The sequence below is a fragment of the Triticum urartu genome, chromosome 2A (assembly GCF_056163025.1).
Source record: "Triticum urartu cultivar PI428250 chromosome 2A, HENAU_Tu73, whole genome shotgun sequence".
Lineage (NCBI taxonomy): Eukaryota > Viridiplantae > Streptophyta > Magnoliopsida > Poales > Poaceae > Triticum > Triticum urartu.
The window spans coordinates 564,066,934-564,080,911 of record NC_141874.1 but is presented as its reverse complement, the minus strand read 5'-3'; positions in this window follow the sequence as shown (position 1 = coordinate 564,080,911).

Here is a 13,978-nt window from a genome sequence, read left to right as displayed (position 1 = left end):
CGCGTCGTCGTGGCACGGCGACCCCGGATGTGGCGTGGGTGGCGCTGCTCGTCACTTCGTCCTCCTGAGCCCTCGGCTGGGGCGTACAAGGGCAGCGGGTACCCCGGAGGAGGCCGCTCGCACCAAGGCCTCGACACCACCTGTATCGCCGCCTCATCACGGTGATGGATCAACCTCTTCTTCGGCGGAAGAGGCCCCGGATCATCACGGGGAGCCTTTCTTTTCTCTTCAGTAGAAAACATTCTGATGGGCGCCATTGTTGTCAGCAGTGGAGCAAGGAGGAAGAAGCAAGCAAGTGAGGAAGAGATGGGCAACGGGGGCTCCGCCCCCCTCCCCATTTATAGCAAGGGAAGGCTAACCGGCCTCTCCCACAATCGCATGTAATGATGGTTTTCCTTGCATGTCGCAGGGACTTGACAAGTCGAGCAGTTGTCGAGGCAACATGGGGAAGCGGAGATGCCCACGTCCCATCAACCGCCATGCGTCAATCGAGGCCGCAGGCTTTTGGGGCCCGCGGTGCTCCGTGCTTGACCCTTGGCTTTGCCGCGAAGCCAAGCCCGAGTGCACCTTGGGCCCGGGGGCTACTGTCGGCGTCCTGGGAACGGGGGTCCCCAGACTTGCCTGCCTGCGGCCCGCGGCGTGGCTGAGCCAGCAGGCCGTACGACCCATCTTCATCAACAAGGCATCCAAGACCCTCGCGAGGGTCCAAGCCTCGTGAGGCGGACGACGCAAGGCCTCCTCTAGAGTGGCCTAGCTAGGCAGGCTCACGAGGAGCGGAGATATCAAGGCGGAGCAAACCTCACGAGGCCCTTGTGATGTGAGCCATGACGCACGACACTAGGAGGGCGCCAGGGCACGCAACGTCCTTGTTTCCTCTTTGGTGCTAAGGAGGCCAGTGCAGGCGAAGAGTACCGAGGCATCAGGCAAAGGTTGCTATATTGGTGCAACGAGACAAAGACCAGGAGGACAGCAAGATGGAGGTCATCGTGGAGCCCAAGACGGCGTCACCACAGAGCCTTTCGCGGGCATAGACCACTTTTGTCAAGATAGCTTGTACTAGCTGTCCCCCTTCAAATTGGCCCGCCATTGTTGGCTCCCTTCCCGCTCGATATTTTGGGAAGAGGACCAGGGCCTATATAAGTAGAGCTAGCCACCATAGTAGGAAAGGAGAGATCATCTCAGGGGATCGGAGATCGCATAGCACCTCATCTTAGCTTGATCCAACCCGATCGAGAGCCTACACACAGGAACACCTCAACCTCAGGAGGTCGTTCTTCCCTTGTACTGTTCATCGTCAGCCCTAGAGGCAATCCACCACCACCACACTGGAGTAGGGTATTACACCACAACTGTGGCCCGAACCAGTATAAACCTCGTGTCTTTCTGTGTTGCGAGTTCGTCGAGTTCGTCCGCGAGATCTTAGAGAGATAGGGCATAGATTGATAGGAAGGAAAGACTTCGCGCGCACCCCAGTGTTCGAACCTTAAGGGTTTGCTGGAACCCCACATCCGACAACCACATTTCTAGGAGTCAAAATTATCGAGCACATCATCAGGCCAAGCTAGCACTAAAGATTCAGAATAGATGTTCAAGTTTCAGATGTTTAGCTTCTAGCAACGAGAACTGTCTCAATATAGATGTATTTGCAGACTGTCCTATGTTGCAATGCACGATTGTATATGTATGCTGCTGCTAGAACAATGAAATATCCCATGTTCAAGAAAAACATCAATCAAAGGCAACATGCTACTAGTTGGCAAGAAATCCTTTTCCATATATTCATATTTTCTACAAGCTCCACCTTATATAAGTTTCTTTTTTTGCGAGTACACCTTATATAAGCATGTCATAGTTTGTACATAGTATTATCTCTTTGTAGTTAATACATGCAGTGCTCATTTGACAGACAGAATACGAGGCTGTTTGGATGGAGACCTGAGGTTCATGCCAGGTGAAAAACGATGCCCGGAGGTTGCCTGAGAACGATGAGATTGCTACCTAGCCAGGCATATGGCGTTTGGTTCACGACCTGAGCCAGCCGATGCGTACGGTACAAATTAGTACATGAAAAACTTCACAACCACCTGTACTATGCAAGAGAAATAGTAAAATAATGCCAGGCAGCTGCATCAGCACGCCCAGGCATAAGAAATGGGTAGCTCGGTACAGGCTAATCACATGCCTGGTGGCCGGAACAGGCTGATGACTTTTATCAACTTTTCCAGGCCAGGCTAGAGACAGATGTCTAGGACACCAATCAAACATACCTTAGGCACATCCCAGGCTAGCTTGTGGCCAGGTAATTTTGCTTCAGGCCTCCAACCAAACAGCCTCTACATTTGTCAAATGTAAATTTAGAGTTAAACTAGCGAAAACTCTTTGTGGTGTAATGAAGAGGACCTTCTTGTGAAAAAGGGCAACTGCTTTGTACTATAGAACCAATCTGCCTCTTTTTTTGAGGGAAGGCCATCATGACTAGCTTTATTAACTTAAAAAGGGATTACATCATCCACGAGGTTTGAGACCAGACAGCCCGGGGGCTCGTCCGTCCAAGTACTAGAGAGTTTATTACAATAACTAAAGTTAGCTAGCACATGCGCCGCTTTATTTGTAGTACGAGGACAATGCTTAAATTTGACCTTCCCAATCAAAGTCGAAATATCGACACACTCAGCGAAAATTGCAGCAGCTTCATCCCACCATCTTGTTTGGCCATCACAAGATTCGATCACTATCATTGAATCGGACTCCGCTTCAACACGCGGGAATCCTAGAGAACTAGCGAACTTCAAGCCGTCCCTCATTGCCAAAGCTTCAGTCGTGACCATGTTGGATGCAAAAGGAATGTAGATACATTGAGCTGCAAGGAAACATCCATTCACATCTCTGATAACTGCTGCCGATGCTCCCACTCCTTCTGCCACATAATAAGCTGCATCAACATTTAGTTTAACAAATCTAGGCTCCGGCTTCTCCCATGTATCCTGTACTGGGGTTTTTTTCTTTGCGTTTGCCAGTTGGAAATTATTAGATATAGCAAGGACAGACATAGGCCATTTGAAAGGTGGTGGAGGGGAACCATTATGGGTATACTGTCGTCGAATCCACCACAAATACCATCCTCCCACCGCGATGATCTGCTTCACATCTAGATTTGTTTTGATGGGCATTTGTCTTGGTGGGGCTACCATAAGATGTTCCAAGATGATTGACCCCGACCGATCAACCATCTTTGCTTCATTGATAATATCCAAGATGCCGAGCCGTGACCATAGCTGTGTAGCATGAGAACAATCAAATAACAGGTGCCTCACGTCTTTAGCCGCACTGTGGCATATAGGGCAGGCACCAGCTGTCCCAACATGCCTATTAGTAAGTATTGACTTTAGGGGTAGTATTCCATGTAGTGCCCGCCAACAGAAAATTTGAATTTTACGTGGGATTTGAAGCTTCCACAGTATACTCCAAACCGCAGGTGTGCTGGACCTCCCTGGCTGCGCTGGCACATTCGCATGTGCCCCGAAACTCCGAATCCATTGCGTGTGATAAGCTGAACGAACTGAAAAAATACCTCGTCGATCCGGGTGCCAGGCTATGAAGTCTTCAAAAGCATTGTAATTGAGCGGAATTTCTAAGATCCTTCGAACATCGACAGGGTTGAAGATAGATGTGAGCAGTTCTTCGTCCCAATTTCCACTCAAAGGATCAATTAGGTCATTAACTGTAGTTAGAACAGTGTGACCACGCGGTGTAATTACCCTTCTTTTTGCACTGCTTGGAACCCACGGGTCACTCCAGATGTTCACTTTTTCTCATGTCCCAATCCGCAATATGTACCCCAATTTGAAAGCTTCATAATACTCTGCCAGGTAAATGAGGCACCATTTTTTAAAGTAGCCTCTAACAAGCTACAATTAGGGAAATATTTCGCCTTTAGTACTCTTGCACATAATGAGTCCGGAGTGTTTATTAACCTCCAACACTGTTTTGAGAGCATTGCCAAGTTGAAGGAATATAGGTCTCGGAATCCCATTCCCCCTTCACTTTTTGGTTAGCAAAGTTTCCACCATGTATACCAATGCATTCTCTTGTGTTCCTCATCATCGCCCCACCAGAACTGGGAAATTAAGTCTGTAATCTCTTTGCATATTCCTTTGGGTAAACAAAAGACTGACATACAAACACCGGAATAGCTTGTGCCACATATTTCAGGAGGATCTCCTTTCCTCCAATGGATAACTGCTTTTCCATCCATCCTTTGAGCCTATCTTTGATTCTTTCAACAAAATGTTTGAAACAGTCACTTCTATCTGCCCCCACCATTGCAGGTAGACCCAAATATTTATCAGATAGTGCCTCTGTATCAATGTGTAACTCTTGGCATATTTCAGCCCTAGAGACATCAGAAGTGTTAGGGCTAAAGAAAATACTAGATTTAGCCAAACTCACCATTTGCTCCGAGCTCTGATAGTAAGTCTCCAGAACATGTTGTAAGGAAGCTGCATTAAGAGTGTCTGCCTTCATGAGAATTAGAGAATCATCAGCGAATAAGAGGTGTGATACTGATGGTGCATTTCTGCACACTCTAATCCCTTCTATGCCACCAGCTTCTTCTTCATACTGCAATAGACTGGAAAGACCCTCTGCACAAATGAGGAATAGGTAAGGGGAGAGGGGATCCCCCTACCTAAGTCCCCTTGTAGGGCTAAAGGCATCTGTTTCTTGTGAATTAAACCTCACCTTATAAGTAACCGATTTCACACATTCCATAATCAATTCTACCCACTGTTCATGAAATCCCAGCTTTATCATCATGTCATGCAAGAAAGACCACTCAACTCTGTCATAGGCTTTGTGCATATCAAGCTTCACTGCACACAAACCGAATTGGCCTGACCTTTTGTTCTTTATATTATGCACACATTCATATGCTATCAATATATTATCCGAGATCATTCTTCCAGGTACAAATGCACTTTGAGTAGGAGAGATAATTTCAGGGAGTAAATTTTTCAGATGCAGGGCTAACATTTTCGAGATGATCTTGTAAAGAACATTACAAAGACTAATGGGTCTGAATTGTGTTACCAGCTCCGCAGACTCGGTTTTGGGAATCATCACAATTGTGGTGTCATTCCAATTTGCTGGAATTTTCCTCGAGTTAATGGCCAACAAAACCTCTTGTGTGATTTCATCTCCAATTATATGCCAGTATTTTTTGAAAAAAAATGCGTGCAGTCCATCTGGCCCGGGTGCCTTAATATCTCCAATACTAGAGATCGCCTTCTTCACATCGTCTGCTATGTATGGAGCCATCAGAAAGTTATTCATATGGTCTGACACCTTATGCTGAACTCGTTCGAGGATCACTGGGTTACTTTGTTGTACTTCGGAGGAGAAAATATGAGTGAAATAGTTTAGAACATGGGCATTTAAATCATCAGTACCTTCCAACCAATTCCCGACCTCATTTTTCAGCCTCTTAATAAAGTTCCTTTTCCGCCATGCTGAAGCGAAGGCCTGAAAAAATGCAGTGTTATGATCACCGACTGTCGGTGTCAAAACCGGCGGATCTCGGGTAGGGGGTCCCGAACTGTGCGTCTAGGCCGGATGGTAACAGGAGGCAAGGGACACAAAGTTTTACCCAGGTTCGGGCCCTCTCGATGGAGGTAAAACCCTACGTCCTGCTTGATTAATATTGATGATATGGGTAGTACAAGAGTATATCTACCACGAGATCAGAGAGGCTAAACCCTAGAAGCTAGCCTATGGTATGATTGTTGATGTGTATGTTGTCCTACAGACTAAAACCCTCCGGTTTATATAGACACCAGATAGGGTTAGGGTTACATAGAGTCGGTTACAATGGTAGGAGATCTGAACATCCGTATCGCCAAGCTTGCCTTCCACGCCAAGAAAAGTCCCTTCCGGACACGGGACGGAGTCTTCAATCTTGTATCTTCATAGTCCAGGAGTCCGGCTGAGGGTATAGTTCGGCTATCTGAACACCCCCTAATCCAGGACTCCCTCAGTAGCCCCGGAACCAGGCTTCAATGACGACGAGTCCGGCGCGCAGATTGTCTTCGGCATTGCAAGGCGGGTTCCTCCTTCAAGTACTTCATAGAAGATTTTGAACACAAAGATAGTGTCCGGCTCTGCAAAATAAGTTTCCACATATTGCCATAGAGAGAATAATATTTACACAAATCTAATCTGTTGACGTATTCCGTAGTGTGACATCACACCATGGCCAAGCTTTTATTCGAACCGTTTTACTGTCCCATCTTAGCGCGTTATGCGAGGCGGTTTCCTTGGCACGTCTTGTTAAAGCAGAGATCGTGTCCCCTTATTCCGGGATTCTCATCAATGCGGGCGTGGGTAACCCAACCGCTTCTAGGACTCCTAGATCATAGGCAAGTCCAAACGGACACAGGAAGGACGCTCGATATCCACCCACTTTATAAAGGGACGAGGCCTTTTATTTTTCCCTCCCGTGCTCAATTGAATCCTTCCCCCACCTCAAGCTCAAACGCCCAAAGTTCAGGTCAGGTGCTCCGAACCTTCAGTCATGTCCGGATCTAGCCTTCAAGGCCGATGGGTGCCTTCTTCCGTCACGGAAGAAGACGTCAAAAAGTTGAGGGAGGCCAGATATCTGACCACCGAGATTCTGCATCGGCTGCCTCCCCAGGGGCAGGCTGTCCCTTCCCCCGAACCCAACGAGAGCATCGTGTTCGTCTCCCACTTCCTCTGAGGTCTAGGCCTTGCATTGGATCCTTTTGTCAGGGGCTTGATGTTTTACTACGGGCTAGATTTCCATGATCTAGCTCCGGACTCCTTTCTTCATATCACGACATTTATTGTTGTGTGCGAGGCCTTCCTCCGGGTTACCCCTCACTTTGGCCTATGGCTCAAGACCTTTGAAGTACAACCGAAGATGGTCGAGGGGCAACATGTGGAGTGTGGAGGTGCCTCAACACACAAGATGACGGGAGCTTCATGGCCCAAAGGTTCCATTCCAGAGGTGTCTGAATTGTGGCAACAGGAGTGATTCTACATCACAGCTCCTAGAAGTGCCAAGTGGGCGGCCGCCCCTGTCTTCCGCCCAGGCCCTCCACCACAATTGATGTCATGGATTAGCAGAGGATTGAGCTAGGGTCCGGCCAAGAACGTGCCTATACTGCAGAGCTGCATTCAAGATCTCTTTAATGGAGATTTCAGTTTGGTTGCGGTAGCACAAGTTATGCTGGTTCGCCAAGTCCAGCCTTGCAAACGCCGGCCTCTTCTCTTGTGGGAGTTTAATCCCGAGGGACCGCGCGCCATTCAAAATTTCCTTGGCCTGACGCACGAGGAGATGTACAAGTCATTCTTCGGACCTCAAGTGGAGTGTCTGGAAATCACCGAGGACGCGGGCCTGAGTAGCAACCGCGCCGCCGAACAGGTAAGGCATCTTCCGGCCGAATGTACTATCTCTTCTTTGTTACGAAGTTATTTCTGAGAGTTCGCTTTTTGACCAGGACTGGCTAACAAAGGCGAATTTGATTCGGTGTTCGGCCCCCCTCCCTGAGGGTTTGGAAAATCCGGTATTGGAGAAGATGCTCCAGACCGCACCCTGCCCGGAGCCTTTAAAGGAAAATACTATGGATGGTAATGCGGGCGGACATGGGCCCTCAACGTTGCCCATTCTAGCCGAGGGAGCGAGCGTCTCCATGAAGGAAGACGACCAGAAGAGGAAAAGAACTGCGCCCGAGGATTCGGAAGCCGAAACTCCCAAACGAGGGAAGAAGTCTCCCATAGAGGGTCCTACCTCGGGGGGCGCCGTTGCCGCACAAAGTCCGCGAGGGGATCAATTCTCCCATGAGTCGTAAGTGACCCAAAATACCTTAATAGTACAGATATGTCGTCTTTTCTTCTAAGAAGATAACCGCTGCATGTATCTTTGCAGTTTGGGCCTTAGCCCCTCTCAAATGAGCTTGTCTTCAGGGGATCTTCTTCCAGAGATGATGGAGAGCGAAACGCCCCCTCCGGACTCCTCCGCTCCGGAAGCGGGCGACCCTGAAGTGTCGTCGCAGAGGGCCTCTCTGAGTCCGGCGAGGCCAGAAGATAATCCTGTCGACCCTCGAAGTTCCTAGTGTCCGGCTCCCGAAGAGAGCAGACAAACGAGTCCGGCACCGTCTAGTGTGCGGTCGGATGTTCTGAGGGAGTTGGTGGGGCGAGTGGCCATCTCAGATGAACATCGTGTGCTGATGAATACGGTGATGGAGAGAATCTCGTCCGCCGAAAGCGGATTGCATAAAGCTTTTATGAGTCTACTGACAGGGTTTGAGGTACGTAAAATAATGTATGATAGTCCTGCACATACTAGGTGTGCCCTGTGTAGATAGTAGCCCCTGAGACTCTGGTTGTCATCGGAAACGACGACGAACAGAGGATCATATTCCCAGGTAATAACCATACTGCCTCGATGTGCAGGTGATGGAAGCTCCGGTGGCTAGTCGGACTAGCGACTTTGCCCATTTAGAACGACAGTTGGATGCGGCAGACGCCGACATCGAGCTTGTTAACAAAAGGCTTGATGAGGCACAGGGTAAGTGTCATTATCTGGTGAACATCACATAGGAAGAGTAGCATGATGCCAGTATCTTTAATATGTTGTGACTGCAGATGGGGCTGCCAATGTTGAAGCCTTGCGGGCAGAACTTGCCCGAGCCAAGGAACAAGCGAGGTTGGGTAATGTGGCTGCTTTAAAGGCGGCCGAAGAGTTGCAAGCCGAGAAGGCCGCACATGGCGAGAGCCGAGACAAGATGGCCAAGATGGCCATAGAATTAAAAGCCGCCGCCGACCGTTGCCGGGTTCTTGAAAAGGAAAATCAGTCGAAGGCATCGGACCTTGAGAAGGCTGCTGCGACGAGAAAGGACCTCCGCTCTGTTATGAGGGCAAAGAAGAAGGAGCTGCGGGAAGCCGAGGATATTGTAGCTGGGAAATCCTTTATGTTGCAGAGGAAGTTCGGAGATCCACGGTATGCCCCCCTGGATCGGCTGTGGAGCTTGGAGGATGTGTATATGGATTTGGCGGCGAGCGCTGCCGATGCGGCCAAGTACTTCCAGGGTCAGACGGACCGTGGAGTAGACCAGCTGTTTTGGAGACAATTCCATACTCCCGAGCGTCCACTTCCATTGACTGACCAATTAGCCGAATGGGCCGAATTAAATAGGTTGTCCGGACTCTCCATGAGGTCTGTTGTGGATCAGTTATGGCCGAAAGGGTCAAAACCGAACAGCTATTTTAGCTTGGTGCAGCAGTTACTCGATGTGATGCCGCGCATTGATGCGATGAAGAGGTCGGCGTGCATAGAGGGCGCACGGATGGCCTTTGCCCGTGTGAAGGCGTACTAGGCGGAGATGGATGCTACCAATGTTGCAGCGCGGGATTCGGCCATAGGTCGAAAGGCTGCTGAGCACTACTTTGAAGAAGTTCTTAAGGGTGCCCGTTTGGTAGAGATCCAGTGCTCAAAAAATATTATGTTTGAGTGATATGTAATCTCATTGTAAGCGAAATGCTTTTATAGAGTTTTATAAGGCTATTTTTATACTTTTGCCTGAAAGTAATATGATGCCTCCTGGGCGGCCGTTTTTGTATACGTGTGTATAACCTGAAAGATTGCAGTCATCAGCTTCAACCCCCACGCATATAATGCGGAGGTGCTAGCAAAAACACGTGTTCACACTTAACCCAACGTCTTGGTCCTATTAAGGAGGTGATAGCGGAGCGAGCGAGGCAACCGGACTATAATGCTTTAACACTTTCACTTAGCCATAGGAGTTTGATAGTGGGGCTACTAGATAGCCCCTGGTGGCCCCGCACTCTCCCGATCTCGGGGTGCGTATATGCCTGGCCGGAAAACGGCCCTTCGTTAAGGCGGAGGAATTCTAGCATTCCCATAGGTCATCGAGTGGTTGACCTGTCTCACGCTATATCATGACAGTCAGTTTTCAGCTTTCTCTACTGAGGTGCTCATCCGGATGAACCAGGGCACAATCGCAGTAGTTCTCCTGGTGCTACCTTAGCCGGTAAAGCGGAACGTAAGGCACCAAAACACAGGAGCCGGGCAAACCCAACATTTGACCAAAGACAATGATTCGGAGTTGATGCATATAGGGCCAAACTCGCGACGCCGAACACTCCCTAAGGTATTCGGTCTTTGTGGTATAAACCGGGCCTGAATAATGGCCTTTGTAAGAAGCCCCTTGTGTCCAGGTACGTGCATTGTTCTGGCGTGGCCACATGCCAAGATGTCAGCATCCTTCACAACGGTGGATATGTATCAACAAGAGACAGTAAAAAAGGTTTACGTAGGGTCTTAATCTAAAAAGAATCCTTTGAGCGGGTCCCTGCTACACGTCTGCGCCTGTGTCTCCGTTGTGCCGTATCCTGGACGAGTGTAGCACGATGATCGTCTATAAAAGAGAGGAAGTTAAGTGAAAGAGTTGTCGTGCAAAAAGATAGTTTCTAAAGAAACCATGTATAATTGAAGATGATAAGAATTTGCCACTTGTCTGAGTGCGTTGAGCCCCTTGTATTGACGAATAGGGGTGTGATCACTTATTCGGTGTAAATAGCAGCGCCGAACTTGATCGCTGGTCCGGACGTCTTTAATGTTCGGCTGCCAAGGCAGCCTCACTCTCTTCGGCGCGCAGAGATCGCTTGATATCTCCGTGCACTGTAATGATGCCACGTGGACCGGGCATCTTGAGTGTGAGGGAGGCGTAGTGTGGTATTGCATTAAAGCGAGTGAAAGCTTCGCGTCCTAGCAGTGCTTGATAGCCACTTTGAAATGGAGCGATGTGGAAAGTTAAATGTTCGCGACGGAAGTTATCGGGGGAGCCGAATATAACTTGTAGTAGGAGGGAGCCCGTACAACGAGCCCCTGGGCCTGGCGTTACCCCTTTAAAGGTAGTATTGCTATGGCGAATTTGTGTTGGGTCTAACCCCATCCTGCGGATTGTATCCTGGTATATTAGGTTTAGGCTGCTACCGCCGTCCATCAAGACTCGTGTGAAGTGATATCCGCCAATTACTGGGTCTAATACCAAGGCAGCCCATCCTGCGTGTCGGATACTTGCTGAGTAATCACGATGGTCGAAAGTGATCGGTTGAGACGACCATTGGCAGGACTTCGAGGTGACAGGCACTTGGGTATATTTTCCTGGGGGTGCCGCATTGTTTTTCCCTTGATCATGTGTAGTACTTGGAGGGCTCGTCCTCGTCTTCACTTGGTGTGTCCTCCCCTTTGTGTACGGCGTTGAGCTTGCCGGACTGCTTGAAGACCCAACATTCTCTGTGGGTATGATTAGCAGGTTTACCCGGGGTACTGTGGATCTGACATACTTGGTCCAGAATTTTGTTGAGGCTGGACAGTTCATCCCTGGTGCCTTTAGTGGGCGGCTTTTGACCTGGCCGAGAGCTTTTGAATCCGGCGTTTACTGCCGTGCCCTTCGTGCTGTCTTCTTTATTCCGGCATTTGTTATTGCTGTTGCGCCGTGATTTCCCGTTTCCATCTCTAACTTCCGATGTACTGGGGTCACTGGTGCTGCATCTGGCTAGCCAGCTGTCCTCACCTGTGCAAAAGCGGGTCATGAGGTTTGTTAATGCGGCCATCGTTCTCGGCTTATTTTGGCCGAGGTGTCTGGCGAGCCATTCGTCACGGACGCTATGCTTGAAAGCCTCTAAGGCTTCGGCATCCGGACAATCAACAATCTGGTTCTTTTTAGTAAGAAACCTATTCCAAAGCTATCGGGCTGACTCTCCGGGCTGCTGAGTTATATGGCTCAGATCATCCGCATCCGGAGGTCGGACATAAGTCCCTTGAAAATTTGCCCGAAAGGCGTCTTCGAGCTCTTCCCAACTTCCAATGGAGCTTTCGGGGAGGCCTTTGAGCCAGTGACGAGCTGGCCCTTTGAGCTTGAGGGGTAAGTATTTGATTGTGTGGAGATCATCTCCTCGAGCCATATGGATATGAAGGATATAGTCCTCAATCCAAACCCCAGGGTCTGTTGTTCCGTCGTATGCCTCTATGTTTACGGGTTTGAATCCCTCTGGAAATTCATGGTCCAGCACCTCATTGGTGAAACACAGGGGGTGTGCGGCCCCCCTGTAGCTGGGTGTGCCGCGTTGTTCGGATACTTGTTGTGTTGCATTGTATGCTAGGGGGCGCTTGTGTGGTCTATAGATGGATCTTGTTGCGCCGTCCTTTGGGTACGAATCCTCGCCTGGGTCGCGTGTTGTATTGTGAGCGGCGTTGTATGCCGCTCTGTGTTGGTAGAGGGGTCGTCTATCCGACCAGGTGGCTGCTTTGATATTTGGTTGTGGGGGGTCTGCGGCCTCCTCATCGAATTCGGGTAGCAGCTTCCGCTTTGGGTAGCTCTTGGAGGGGCGATTGTCGCCGTACCTCGCTGCTGTGTTGAGTATTTTGCTCCATCTAATGTGGAGTATGTCTTGCGCAGCCTTGAGCCTTTGCTTCTGTTTTTCAGACTCCTCGCAGTGGCAACAAGCCTTTTACGGGCAGTCTGCTGCTCCGGGTGTCTGTCCGGCGTTATGTCGTCCGGACCATTATCCTTGATAGGATTTGTTTGTTCGGTTTGATTATCCGGATTGCCGTTGTCCAGTAGCGGTTCGCCCTGCTCCAGTGTTGGGTCTGTGTGATCGCAATTTCTGTCGAGGCAGGATTTGGGGCGGCGCTTGCGTCGCCACTTTGACTGCTTTTCGAGGGAACAAGCCTTCGGTGCGTCCTTCCGCTCCTCGTCGTCATCTTTTGGTGCGTCCATCATGTATACGTCATATGACGAGGTGGTATTCCAGGGCCCAATAGGCGCTAGTTCTTCACCGTCTCCTTCATCGGCGTCCGTACCGTCGATGTCTTCTGAGCCGAAGTCGGGCATGTCGGTTAAATCGTCGACAGTGGCTACAAAGTGGGTGGTGGGTGGGCTTTGAATTTCTCCATCGTCCGAATCCCCACCTTGCTGGCCGCAATTCGGCCAGGGCTCTCCTGATAAAGAGAGAGACTTTAGTGACTTAAGAATATCGCCAAAAGGCGAGTGCTGAAAGATGTCCGCGGCAGTAAATTCCATGATCGGCGTCGAATCGGATTCGATCGGCCGGGGCGCGGAGGGTTCGGAGTCCGGAAAGGGGTTCGGCTCCTTGGAGTCATGAGTCTCGCGGAGTGCAGGGCTGGTGTTCGGCTCAATCGCCGTTGGGATCGCAGCCCCCAAGGCGGCGTCCAACCGCCCATCCTCGATCGACGCAGTTAGCTCCGAATTAAGAATCGGAGCCGATGCGGGTGCGGCCTCCAGGGCACTGTTCGGCGGCAGAGCTAGATCATGCTCGTCGGGACAGTGCGGCGCGCTCGGCAGTGGCTCGAATCCGTCGAGGATCAAGTCCCCGCGGATGTCAGCCGTGTAGTTTAAACTTCCAAATCTGACCTGACGGCCAGGGGCGTAGATTTCGATCTGCTCCAGGTGGCCAAGTGAATTGGCCCGCAGTGCGAAGCCGCCGAAGACGAGGATCTGTCCGGGGAGGAAGGTCTCACCCTGGACTGCATCGCTATCGATGATCGTAGGAGCCATCGAGCCTGACGGCGACGACACAGAGGAACTCTCAATGAAAGCACCAATGTCGGTGTCAAAACCGGCGGATCTCGGGTAGGGGGGTCCCGAACTGTGCGTCTAGGCCGGATGGTAACAGGAGGCAAGGGACACGAAGTTTTACCCAGGTTCGGGCCCTCTCGATGGAGGTAAAACCCTACGTCCTGCTTGATTAATATTGATGATATGGGTAGTACAAGAGTAGATCTACCACGAGATCAGAGAGGCTAAACCCTAGAAGCTAGCCTATGGTATGATTGTTGATGTGTATGTTGTCCTACGGACTAAAACCCTCCGGTTTATATAGACACCGGATAGGGTTAGGGTTACATAGAGTCGGT